The sequence below is a fragment of the Entelurus aequoreus genome, linkage group LG22 (assembly GCF_033978785.1).
Source record: "Entelurus aequoreus isolate RoL-2023_Sb linkage group LG22, RoL_Eaeq_v1.1, whole genome shotgun sequence".
Classification (NCBI taxonomy): domain Eukaryota; kingdom Metazoa; phylum Chordata; class Actinopteri; order Syngnathiformes; family Syngnathidae; genus Entelurus; species Entelurus aequoreus.
In genome coordinates, this window is record NC_084752.1 from 41,679,108 (window position 1) to 41,691,943 (window position 12,836).

Sequence of the window (12,836 nt, forward strand, 5' to 3'; positions counted from 1 at the left end):
AGAGACAGGTGGCGACGGCGAGTTGAATGCCGTCGCAATTGGCGAGGCCGTCGCCCATGGAACGACCACATCCGTGGCCGACGAGAGGTCCGCATGCTGGTGCCTGCTGGCCGCCAGTGCGTCAGGCCAGCCGCAGGTCGCTGATGCTGGAGACGCTGGCGAGGCCGTGGGACGGCCCGGCAGGGAAGAGGAAGACGACGGAAACAACCAAAATAAGAGCGCTGACAGGAAATAAAGACAAACAGAGGAAAAACCAAAACATAACTAAACTGTCAGTGACAAAACCTGACAACAATTCAATAATTAAACCCACTCGACATCCATTGTGGGTTTCTGCAGTCCCTTTCCCCCAACTGGGTTCTTTTGAGTTTTCCTTGCCTGGATGTGAGGTTAGGTTAGGGGATGTCATTGTGACTTTGTGAAAACCTTTAGGACAATTGTGATTAAGATCTATTTAAATAAACTTTGATTGATTGAATGATATAATTTTTTTTCTCAAAACTATTAGTAATCTACTTTTTAATTTGCTGTCATGATTTGGTCCTCGGACCGCCGGTTGAATAGCCCTGCTGTAGATTCAAGCACTTATTTAAGATCTGGCTTGAGCCAGAAAAGTACACGCAGAAGTCCATCTTAAAGATGAGAGATTGCCGTCTCAAAGCCCCGACCATCCTGTACATCAGCGCTGGTTTAGTAAACCTGGCAGCACAACGAGTAGAGGATGCCTCAGTGCTTGAGTCACCTTGACCTCCCGCAGCCTTCAGATCTTTGCAGTGTTGCTCTGGCTGTTTTCGAGACCCCTTTGGCGTGTGCAGATGTCGGCTCTCTAGTGCTTCTGGAAGCTTCCAAGTCCAGTTCACTCTTCATCTGCTTTTGTTTTGTAGCGGCATACATTACTCTGTATGTACACTGGCTGATATGGTCTATTTTTAGGTTGTGTTATCAGAAAAGGAGGCTACTGAGTACTTAAGAGTCATTTACTGTACACCAAAATAGCAGTGTTTGGATTTAAGTATGACTCCGCATCCTAAGAATAATCCATCCAATGGTTTACTTGAAGTTCACAAGGCTGACTCTAGTCGGAGTGCCTGTGATTGACCCCGTGTAGGGTTCTATCTGGACTTTCCCGGCAAGCCATCAGATGCACCGCTATCTGACGCAAGTACTCCTATTTGTCTTGGACATGGTCGGAGCTTTGATCCCAAAGTGCAGTAATTACTCAGGAGCAGCAGTGATACGGAGAAGGCCTGCAACAGGAGGGTGAATAAGCTGATTGAATGCAGGTTATTTTTTTTAAGCTTCTCATCCACACTTCGTAGCAGATCACGTAGGCCCGGATGTGCTGGAGAAACAGTGGTTGAAGCAAATCGTCTCCTAAATGGCCTTTTCCTTTACCCTCGATCCGGTTTCGAAGCACAAATAAATAAACTAATCAGAACCTGAGGGACCTGGCTTGGGGGAATTGTTCATGATGAACTCAACAGTAAATACGGGCTGTGGGACTACTTTTAGTTTCTGACTAGTGCACAGAAAAAGACAGTCATGTATAGAACTCAGGACACCCCAGTGTAACTTGTTTAAACATGAACCCCTACTGTGTTGCCTGCACTATTATCTTTCTGACGAATACACGTGGCGCTAGGGGTGTAACGGTACACAAAAATTTCGGTTCGGTACGTACCTCGGTTTAGAGGTCACGGTTCGGTTCATTTTCGGTACAGTAAGAAAACAACAAAATATAAATTTGTTGGTTATTTATTTACCAAATGTGTAAACAATGGCATAACATACATATACACACAGGGTCCATTGCCAGGGTTCATGTGGTCAACATACACTACCGTTCAAAAGTTTGGGGTCACATTGAAATGTCCTTATTTTTGAAGGAAAAGCACTGTACTTTTCAATGAAGATAACTTTAAACTAGTCTTAACTTGAAAGAAATACACTCTATACATTGCTAATGTGCTAAATGACTATTCTAGCTGCAAATGTCTGCTTTTTGGTGCAATATCTACATAGGTGTATAGAGGCCCATTTCCAGCAACTATCACTCTAGTGTTCTAAGGTACAATGTGTTTGGCTCATTGGCTCAGAAGGCTAATTGACGATTAGAAAACCCTTGTGCAATCATGTTCACACATCTGAAAACAGTTTAGCTCGTTACAGAAGCTACAAAACTGATCTTCCTTTGAGCAGATTGAGTTTCTGGAGCATCACATTTGTGGGGTCAATTAAACGCTCAAAATGGCCAGACAAAGAGAACTTTCATCTGAAACTCGACAGTCTATTCTTGTTCTTAGAAATGAAGGTTATTCCACAAAATTGTTTGGGTGACCCCAAACTTTTGAACGGTAGTGTATATCAAATAAAAACTAAATAAGATAAGGCTCAGAATGGTTGGTGGTAGCCCGGATACAAGTGGAACTCTCTTTTTTGAGTTCGACAGACAATTTAAAAGACTTATTATTTTTCCGGGACTTAAGGGGATTTGGTGTTCTGTTTGTGCTCAAGGCAAGCTTGTCATGATGATATGGAAAACATGTGGCTTTTGTAATTTACTAATTTGGGTTATGGTTCTCTCTCGTTCTGTCTCTCTCTAGCTCACTGTCTCTCTCTCTATTGCTCTCTCTTTCTCTCTCTCTGTCTATTGCTATTATTACATTCTGAATGAAGAAGTTTGATACAGAGAGTTTTCTAGTAACATTTTCCTGGTAAATTATACTGGCTACATAAATTTAAACAGTATATTGTATGAAATTGGAATTGCCTTCCTTTTCACTCAGGTAAAACATGTGCAGTGTTAAATTGGTTAACTTGCAGTGACTTTTCTGTACTACTAGGGGGCAAAACCCTATACCACCCGGTAAATAAGCCACTGACACATAAACCTGGATGTGCTTTGCATCATAGAACAACACCTCCAGGCAACTTCAACCCTTGACTAACACCCTCCCGCCTCCACATCCCACCTCCCCGGATTGTAAATAACCAAATGTAAATAATGAAATGTATTTGTAATGTATATACTTGTTCTTATGCTATCTGAACTCACTATGTTCTCTGCTCGCTGTACATATCCTACCAAGTCACACCTACACTGTTTCTGATGATGCAATTGTTGATGACTGAAGTGCTGATATCAACCAAACCCTCCACATCCCCGACTTAAACAAGTTGAAAAACTTATTGGGGTGTTACCATTTAGTGGTCAATTGTACGGAATATGTATTGTACTGTGCAATCTACTAATAAAAGTTTCAATCAATCAATCAATCAATACCATATACTGTAGCTATTTAGCCTACCATTCTCAGTTAAGGTTTGGGTTTGTACGCAGGCTGCTATCTGGGTATTTAAACGGTACCATGGTTTATATGTTTTGGAATATGATATATTATGCAATACTTGTTTTGACAATACCACATCTGATACTATGTATTACCCGCATATCCATGTATCCTATACTATCGTATTATCTCTTACACTTTAAAGTTTGCACAGTGTAACAAATTCAATTGAATGTTCTTAGGCTTTTTAAAACTATATACATATACGCTCGTATATAGCTGTAAGTGTCCCGTTGCATTCTGGGATACTTGATAAACAGAACTCTGACTCAAACTAGCAATGCATTTAAATATTATCTGCACCCCCACTTTGTTGGACGGCCACCACATGTGGAAATGTGTACGGTCATGCTACGCTTACTTTAGTGATAGATAATAGAATGCTATAGAAGATGTTAGGAATGAGCTGCTTTTAATTAAAAAACAAAGTCTTTTCAAACTGTTACAGTATTTTACCAACATTGAAATATGATCTATTATGCAACATTAGTTTTATCAATACTACATATAACACTATACATATAATAAAGTACAAGCATGTATAGCATCGGCAAATATAGAAATGTCTGTGATAATATAATGTATTACTTGATGTTTATAGCTACATTATAAAACAGATGTACATGTTGGTTTTCAGAACGAAGATGTAAACTCATTGCTTTCAATATACTTTATGGGTAGGAGTCGGGGGTGGGGCGGTACATGCTTAATCGGTATCATGCAGTATCATAACTAAACTCTGTTTCGAAAAACTGCAGTACAAAATGTGCTCATTGTAAACAATCCTGACTTCCTCATTTTGATCAAAAAAAAACTGCACACATTATTTTATTCATTTTTGTTTTGTAGGTTAAAGTGTTTTGTATATTGAATGTATTGAATATATTTGAATGTAGCATTGTTTTTTGAGTCTATTTAAGTTTTTACAATAAAAAATGGCTAAAGTTGGTCAAATGTTTATAGTTCAAAGATTTATTTTTTTTAAATTTCAGGCAAATCGATGCACTTAAAATCTTTTCTGTTACAGTCTAAAAAATAATGTTAAAGTTATTGTTTGTTGCAAGTTCATCTGTTTTTTTCTTTCTTTCCTATTTCTTTATTGTTGATAAGGATACAATGTTATACAGAGGTCTACTTATAACAATTTTATGGACAAATGATATTATTAATACCAATAATATTAATAATTTCTTCTTCCTGGGAGTGTTTAACAGTAAATAACCGAGAAGTATTAAACTAAAGTGATTTAATGAGTTTCATTTGTGATGGCGAGCAGCAGTAGGTTTTACTGCCAGGCTCCACCCTCTATAAATAGGCACAAATAATTACTGAGCAATCCAGCACTTCAAGATATCATCATCATCATTTGTATCAATTATGATTAAAATCGGAACTTTTGGAGCCGAGTTATTAACGTCTCGTGTTTTGTGACAATCCATCAGATTAAAGTTTGGCGCCATGCCACGCCCACATCCTATAGTACAGGCAAAATGTATTTCGACCAGGGGTCGCCAACCCTTTGATCGCCATCATAGACCATCGGTGTAGTATCTGCACTGCAAAAACTGAAATCTCAAATAAGGGTGATATTTGCTTATTTTCTGTCTGATAAGATCATTCTTCTCACTAAGCAGATTTGATGTTAGAGTGTTTTACTTGTTTTAAGTGTTTTGCTCCTAAATGATGTCAGTAAGATATTACAGCTTGTTGCTGAGATTTGATGAGCTATATTGAGTAAAACATGCTTGAAACTAGAATATCAACTGTTGCAAAGCTGTGTCATCAACACTCACAAGTAGAAAACTACTTTTTTAAAGTCATCATTTCTTATTTCAAGCGTGAAAAAAAAAAATCATGACTTTGACACAATTGTGTCTCATAATTAAAACAGATGACAGCCAAATGGACTTTGCTGTTTTATTTCCAATAATAGAACATACGTACTCATATAGTAGTACAGTTGGCACAGTACAGTAAACTGACAGTTAATATTTAAACATTTAACATTTTAAACTATTTTGAACAGAAATAGTTCATGCACATTCAGATAAATTCTTCAAAATTACAATTAAAAACATTTTAGCCGGGGGCCGGGCTGTATATATGCGCACTAATTGACTGAAAGAGCACGCACTTGGCGCGATGATGTCATGTTATCCATGGAAAAATGCATTTTTAGACAATATGATTTGCCTGAGCGGCTAGGAGACCCCGAGAGTAACAAGCGCTTGCCTTGTTGCCTTTCCATTAAGAACAATAAAGTAGTTTTTAGTATAAGTTTGCTGGTTTCAAGAAATGTAATGCCGAGCGCATATCATTATGTCAAGATAATGGCACTAGCATTTACTTCATTTAAGAATATTTTTCAACATAATGAGCAAAAAAGGTCTCTTTTTTTTCTACCAGGAAAAGTGCACTTGTTATTAGTGAGAATATACTTATTTGAAGGTATTTTTGGGTTCATTGAGGTTAGCTAATTTGACTTGTTTTGGAAAGTCTTGACAAGCCAAATTTTCTTGTTCTACTGGCAGATAATTTCGCTTAGTTCGAATAAAATACCCCTCATTTGTATTTATTTTTTTCTTGTTTTTGAACACTGACTTTTTTCTTCTTCTAATGACAATTTGACTGGTAATGGCAAGGAGCAGTTTTTGCCGCCAGGCTCCACCCACTCTGTTTGGGTATGGACGGATAGGTACTGACCCATAAGGCACTTCAGCGTGTCGTCATCATCATTTGTACCAATTATGATTAAGATTTGAATTTGTGGACCCGAAACATTCAAGTTTGATGTTTAAAATGTTGTGGTGAGCCATCAGATCAAAGTTTGGTCCACATCCTATTACTTTGCAATTTATCATCGGCCATCTGTCGAGTAACTTTTAATTTAACCGCAGCTCATTTGGTCAAAGTCTCTTGAAGGAGTTTGTTAAAGTACGACCCCTGTTTTTGGCCTAAGAGCGGCCAGGGAAAACAAGATGGCCAACTTCCTGTATACTTTCAAATATGGGTTCTTGAGACTTTTACGCGTGTCCTCTTATGATAGACGTCTCCATCAATTTTCGTGATCATACGTTAGGGGTGTAACGGTACACAAAAATTTCGGTTCGGTACGTACCTCGGTTTAGAGGTCACGGTTCGGTTCATTTTCGGTACAGTAAGAAAACAACAAAATATAAATTTTTTGGTTATTTATCTACCAAATGTGTAAACAATGGCATTACATACATATACACACAGGGTCCATTGCCAGGGTTAATGTGGTCAACATGTATCAAATAAAAACTAAATAAGATAAGGCTCAGAATGGTTTCTTAACAAAACCTTTCTACGTATAAAGTGCTTTTTTTGATTGATTGATTGAGACTTTTATTAGTATTATTATTTATTTGTTATTGCTTTAGCCCTGCCTGACTCGCCGAGGAGAGGCTGCTTGAATGCGGTGGTGACGCTTCAAATGGGTTAGCATGTTTGACGTGTTGTGAGAAGCAGCTGCTGAACAATGTCGGCAAACCTCCGTCCTCCGTTGTTGTATCGCGCAGCCAAAGTGTTCCCAAACGGGAGATCTTAATGAGGCAGGAGGGTCTTCCAGCTCTGGCTTTTACATGTTGTCCTAGCCCGTTAGCTGCTAGCATGCCGTGTGTTGTGCATTGTTTACACAACGTGCGTTACGCTACTTAATATGTCCGTGTGGAAACTCGTTCGGTACACCTCCGAACCGAACCGGAACCCCCGTACCGAAACGGTTCAATACAAATACACGTACCGTTACACCCCTATCAAACGTGAATCTGGTAGCAGGAGTATATTTTTCTCATTTTCAAGGGGGTGCTATTGAGTCAATTTAAAAATTTTGTGTTCAGACCCTCAAAAAATATCACATTCTTTGCTGCACTGATGCGCCGGCAAAAATTGGTGAGTTTTTTTTAATGCATTTTAAAGTGTCTCTAAAATGCGATCAAATTGGGAGGATATTAATAAACAAAGCAATTTCTGTAGGGCCCTAATTAGGACACTCCATGGCGTTCTTTGCAGTGCACATTGTAATTCTCTGGTATCGTTCAAGTCGCTCATCACTCTCTAATTCTAAATCAAGGGTTGGCAACCCAAAATGTTGAAGGAGCCATATTGGACGAAAAATAAAAAATAAAAATCTGTCTGGAGCCACAAAACATTAAAATACTTTGTTGACAGAAATGTTGAAATGTAGTATTTATCAATGGATTTATTACAATCTTTGCAAGCTGGCTAACGTTTGCTTTGGTCTGGAACAACATGGCACACAAGCATCTATTAGAAATGCAGCCAATATTACATACAGATAATGTGTCGTGATTCATGAAAAATGCACATATAAATTAACATAAGTAAAGGAAATTAAATTAGCTCAAATATACCTACAAAAGAGGCATAATGATGCAATATGTACATACAGCTAGCCTAAATAGCATGTTAGCATCGATTAACTTGCAGTGACCAAATATGCCTGATTAGCACTCCACAACAAGTCAACAATATCAACAAAGCTCACCTTTTCGCATTCACGCACAGTATAAAACGTTTGGTGGACAAAATGAGACAAAGAAGGAGTGGCATAAAACATGTCTTTCTGTGGCAGCGTCGGAGAAACAAACTGTTGAGTCACAGTCCACACAACGGTGAGTTCAAGGGCCGCTGAAAACAAAAACGGCGCTCGCCAAATACTCTCATCAGTGAAGCATGAACACAAACATATTCAACTGGGGGCTTTCTAACAATTAGGAAGGTTTGTGTCATATTTGTCCTCCTACAGAAACCATATTACAACAAAAAATATATTTTTCACCCCATTTTCTTGCCATTAGCATACATTTTTGAAAAAGCTCCATGGAGCCACCAGGGCGCCGCTCAAGAGCCGCATGTGGCTCTAGAGCCGCGGGTTGCTGACCCCCGTTCTAAATGCATACAGATATGGATTTTGATACTAAACCCAAAGTAATGTTGGAAATATCATATTTCCAGGAATTTAAAACCAACATGTGAACATAATGAGTTCAATGTTCCTTTAGAACAGGGGTCACCAACGCGGTGCCCGCGGGCACCAGGTAGCCCGTAAGGACCAGATGAGTAGCCCGCTGGCCTGTTCTAAAAATAGCTCAAATAGCAGCACTTACCAGTGAGCTGCCTCTATTTTTAAATTTTTATTTATTTACTAGCAAGCTGGTCTCGCTTTGCCTGACATTTTTACTTCTAAGAGAGACAAAACTCGAATAGAATTTGAAAATCCAAGAAAATATTTTAAAGACTTTGGTTTAAGTCATTATTTTTTTTACTTTGCTTCTTATAACTTTCAGAAAGACAATTTTAGAGAAAAAAATACAACCTTAAAAATGATTTTAAGATTTTTAAACACATATATCTTTTTTACCTTTTAAATTCCTTCCTCTTCTTTCCTGACAATTTAAATCAATGTTCAGGTAAATGTATTGTTTTTATTGTAAAGAATATTAAATACATTTTAATTTAATTCTTCATTTTAGCTTCTGTTTTTTCGACGAAGAATATTTTTCTTCAAACTTATTATGATTAAAATTCAAAAAAAATATTCTGGCAAATCTAGAAAATCTGTAGAATCACATTTAAATCTTACTTCAAAGTCTTTTTAATTTCTTTTAACATTTTTGTTCTGGAAAATCTAAATGAAATAATGATTTGTCTTTGTTAGAAATCTTGCTTGGTCCAATTTGTTATATATTCTAAAAAAAAGTGTAGAATGGATTTTAACCTTTTTAAAACATGTCATCCAAATTCTAAAAGTAATCATAATCAGGAAAAATTACTAATGATGTTCCATAAAAATTTGTTTTAATTTTTTTTTAAAAAGATTCGAATTAGCTAGTTTTTCTCTTCTTTTTTTCGGTTGAATTTTGAATTTTAAAGAGTCGAAATTGAAGATAAACTATGTTTCAAAATTAATTGTCATTTTTTTTCGTGTTTTCTCCTCTTTTAAACCGTTCAATTAAGTGTAAATATCATTAATTATTAATAATAACATAGTTAAAGGTAAATTGAGCAAATTGGCTATTTCTGGCAATTTATTTAAGTGTGTATCAAACTGGTAGCCCTTCGCATTAATCAGTACCCAAGAAGTAGCTCTTGCTTTCAAAAAGGTTAGTGACCCCTGGTCTAGAACAATCAGCAGCCTTTTATAGAGCTGACAACCTCAGATTCACTTCAACCACTCAGGCTGTATTTCAAAGAAGGGAGTACCATTTATGATCCAACAACATTCTACAAAACAGTTTGCAGCGGAAAGGAAACCAACAGTTTGGGATATAATAGTGTGTCGAAAGAGAAGGGTTTGGGCTTCATGATGTGATGCGTTCAGGTGCCAAAGCGTCATAATCATAATACTGCTTCACCAAGACAACGCTGCTACAGCACATAAAAACGCCTAACAAAATAGTGTCTTGATAGCACACATTCTGACTCCTGAGTTGGAAATTCCCTTTCAACTGCTTGGAATTTTGTCTGTTGAAAGGCATTACAGCTCTGCAAGGTTGTTACATTTGTTTGACTATTATTGCAGAAGTTGTTCAAGTGGATGAAGTCAGTTTAAAGCATAATCGCAATCTTGCAATATGCATTTTCTTGCACCTGGATTATTCCAGACGCACCCACTTTCAGCGTGTATAGGTTCTGTTGTCTAGATCAGTGTTTTTCAACCTTTTTTGAGCCAAGGCACATTTTTTTGCGTTGAAAAAATGCGGAGGCACACCACCAGCAGAAATCATAAAAAAACGAAACTCAGTTGACAGTAAAAAGTCGTCGTCGCAATTGTTGGATATGACTTTAAAGCATAACCAAGCATGCATCAATATAGCTCTTGTCTCAAAGTAGGTGTACTGTCACCACCTGTCACATCACGCCGTGACTTATTTGGACTTTTTTGCTGTTTTCCTGTGTGTAGTGTTTTAGTTCTTGTCTTGCACTCCTATTTTGATGGCTTTTTCTCTTCTTTTGGTATCATGTCTTCCTTTGAGCGATATTTCCCGCATCTACTTTGTTTTACATTGTATATATGTTATAGACATAATATAATATATCTGTATATAAATTACTCTGTACACATATGTATATATTCGTATATATGTGAGATTTTTTTTATTTTTTTATAGCTATATTAGTCTATTTATACCTGCATTGTCCTTTCCATCATTGAACAATTTCCCTTGTGGATCATTAAAGTTTGTCTAAGTCTAAGTTTTAGCGATCAAGAATATTTCAGTTGTTTTTATCCTTCTTTGTGTAGACATTGTTGATTGTCATGTCATGTTCGGATGTACATTGTGGACGCCGTCTTTGCTCCACAGTAAGTCTTTGCTGTCGTCCAGCATTCTGTTTTTGTTTACTTTGTAGCCAGTTTCGTTCTGCATAGCCTTCCCTAAGTTTCACTGCCTTTTCTTAGGGGCACTCACCTTTTGTTTATTTTTGGTTCAAGCATTAGATAACTTTTTACCTGCACACTGCCTCCCGCTGTTTCCGACATCTACAAAGCAATTAGCTACCGGCTGATATGGAAGAGTATTACACGGTTATTCTGCCCAGCTCTAGACAGCACCGACACTCAACAACAACACATCATTTGCAGACTATAATTACTGGTTTGCAAAAAATATTTTTAACCCAAATAGGTGAAATGATATAATCTCCCACGGCACACCAAACTGTATCTCACGGCACACTAGTGTGTGCCGCGGCACAGTGGTTGAAAAACACTGGTCTAGATCATGCTCTAGTATAGCCTAGCAAAGGAGGTATACATATTATATGTGTGTGCTGGTAAATGTAGAGGGAAATAAGTGTCTCCATGGTGCCAGCCGGTTATTGTACACAACAAAACCTCATTTAAATAGGGCGGTCTGTACCACTTTTGCACATTTTTGTCAATTGCACACCCGGTCTTGGTAGATCACATGCAACACACCCTCTACTAGTTTGCACACCCTATTTTAATTTAAAACGTTATCCTTTAAAAAAATAATTATTTGTCAAATATACATATATATATATATATATATATATATATATATATATATATATATATATATATATATATATATATACACACACATATACACACATACATATTAGGGCTGCAACTAACAAATAATTTGATAATAGATTAATCTGTCGATTATTACTTCGATTAATCGATTAATAATCGGATAAAAGAGTCAAACTACATTTCTATCCTTTCAAGTATTTTATTGGGGGGAAAAAACAGCATACTGGCACCATACTTATTTTGATTATTGTTTCTCAGCTGTTTGTAAATGTTGCCATTTATAAAGGTTTATAAAAAATTAAAATAAAAAGTAGCCTCTGCGCATGCGCATAGCATAGATCCAAAGAATTGATGACTAAATTAATTGCCAACTATTTTATATATATATATATATATATATATATATATATATATATATATATATATATATATATATATATATATATATATATATATATATATATATATATATATACACTACCGTTCAAAAGTTTGGGGTCACATTGAAATGTCCTTATTTTTGAAGGAAAAGCACTGTACTTTTCAATGAAGATAACTTTAAACTAGTCTTAACTTTAAAGAAATACACTCTATACATTGCTAATGTGCTAAATGACTATTCTAGCTGCAAATGTCTGGTTTTTGGTGCAATATCTACATAGGTGTATAGAGGCCCATTTCCAGCAACTATCACTCCAGTGTTCTAATGGTACAATGTGTTTGCTCATTGGCTCAGAAGGCTAATTGATGATTAGAAAACCCTTGTGCAATCATGTTCACACATCTGAAAACACTTTAGCTCGTTACAGAAGCTACAAAACTGACCTTCCTTTGAGCAGATTGAGTTTCTGGAGCATCACATTTGTGGGGTCAATTAAACGCTCGAAATGGCCAGAAAAAGAGAACTTTCATCTGAAACTCCACAGTCTATTCTTGTTCTTAGAAATGAAGGCTATTCCACAAAATTGTTTGGGTGACCCCAAACTTTTGAACGGTAGTGCATATATATACATATACATATATATTTATTTAATTGATTTTTAAAAATTACGAATCGATTTAGAATCTTCTAAACTTTAAAATCATCTGTGCTTGCAGCAAGATACATGTTCCAAGCATTTTTGGGGGGGTTGTCAAAAATAAATACTTAAATATCTGCTTGTCACCTTGACTTGCGATTTCTTAAGCAAATTATCCATCAATCAGATGGTAAAAAAATAAATAAATAATCAAACACAATTTCTTAAGAAAATGGTGTATCAAGGCTAATATACAGTATTTGTACCATGAATTGATTTACTTGGACCCCGACTTAAACAAGTTGAAAAACTTATTGGGGTGTTACCATTTAGTGGTCAATTGTACGGAATATGTACTGTACTGTGCAATCTACTAATAAAAGTCTCAATCAATCAATCAATAAAAAAAAAACACTTTAT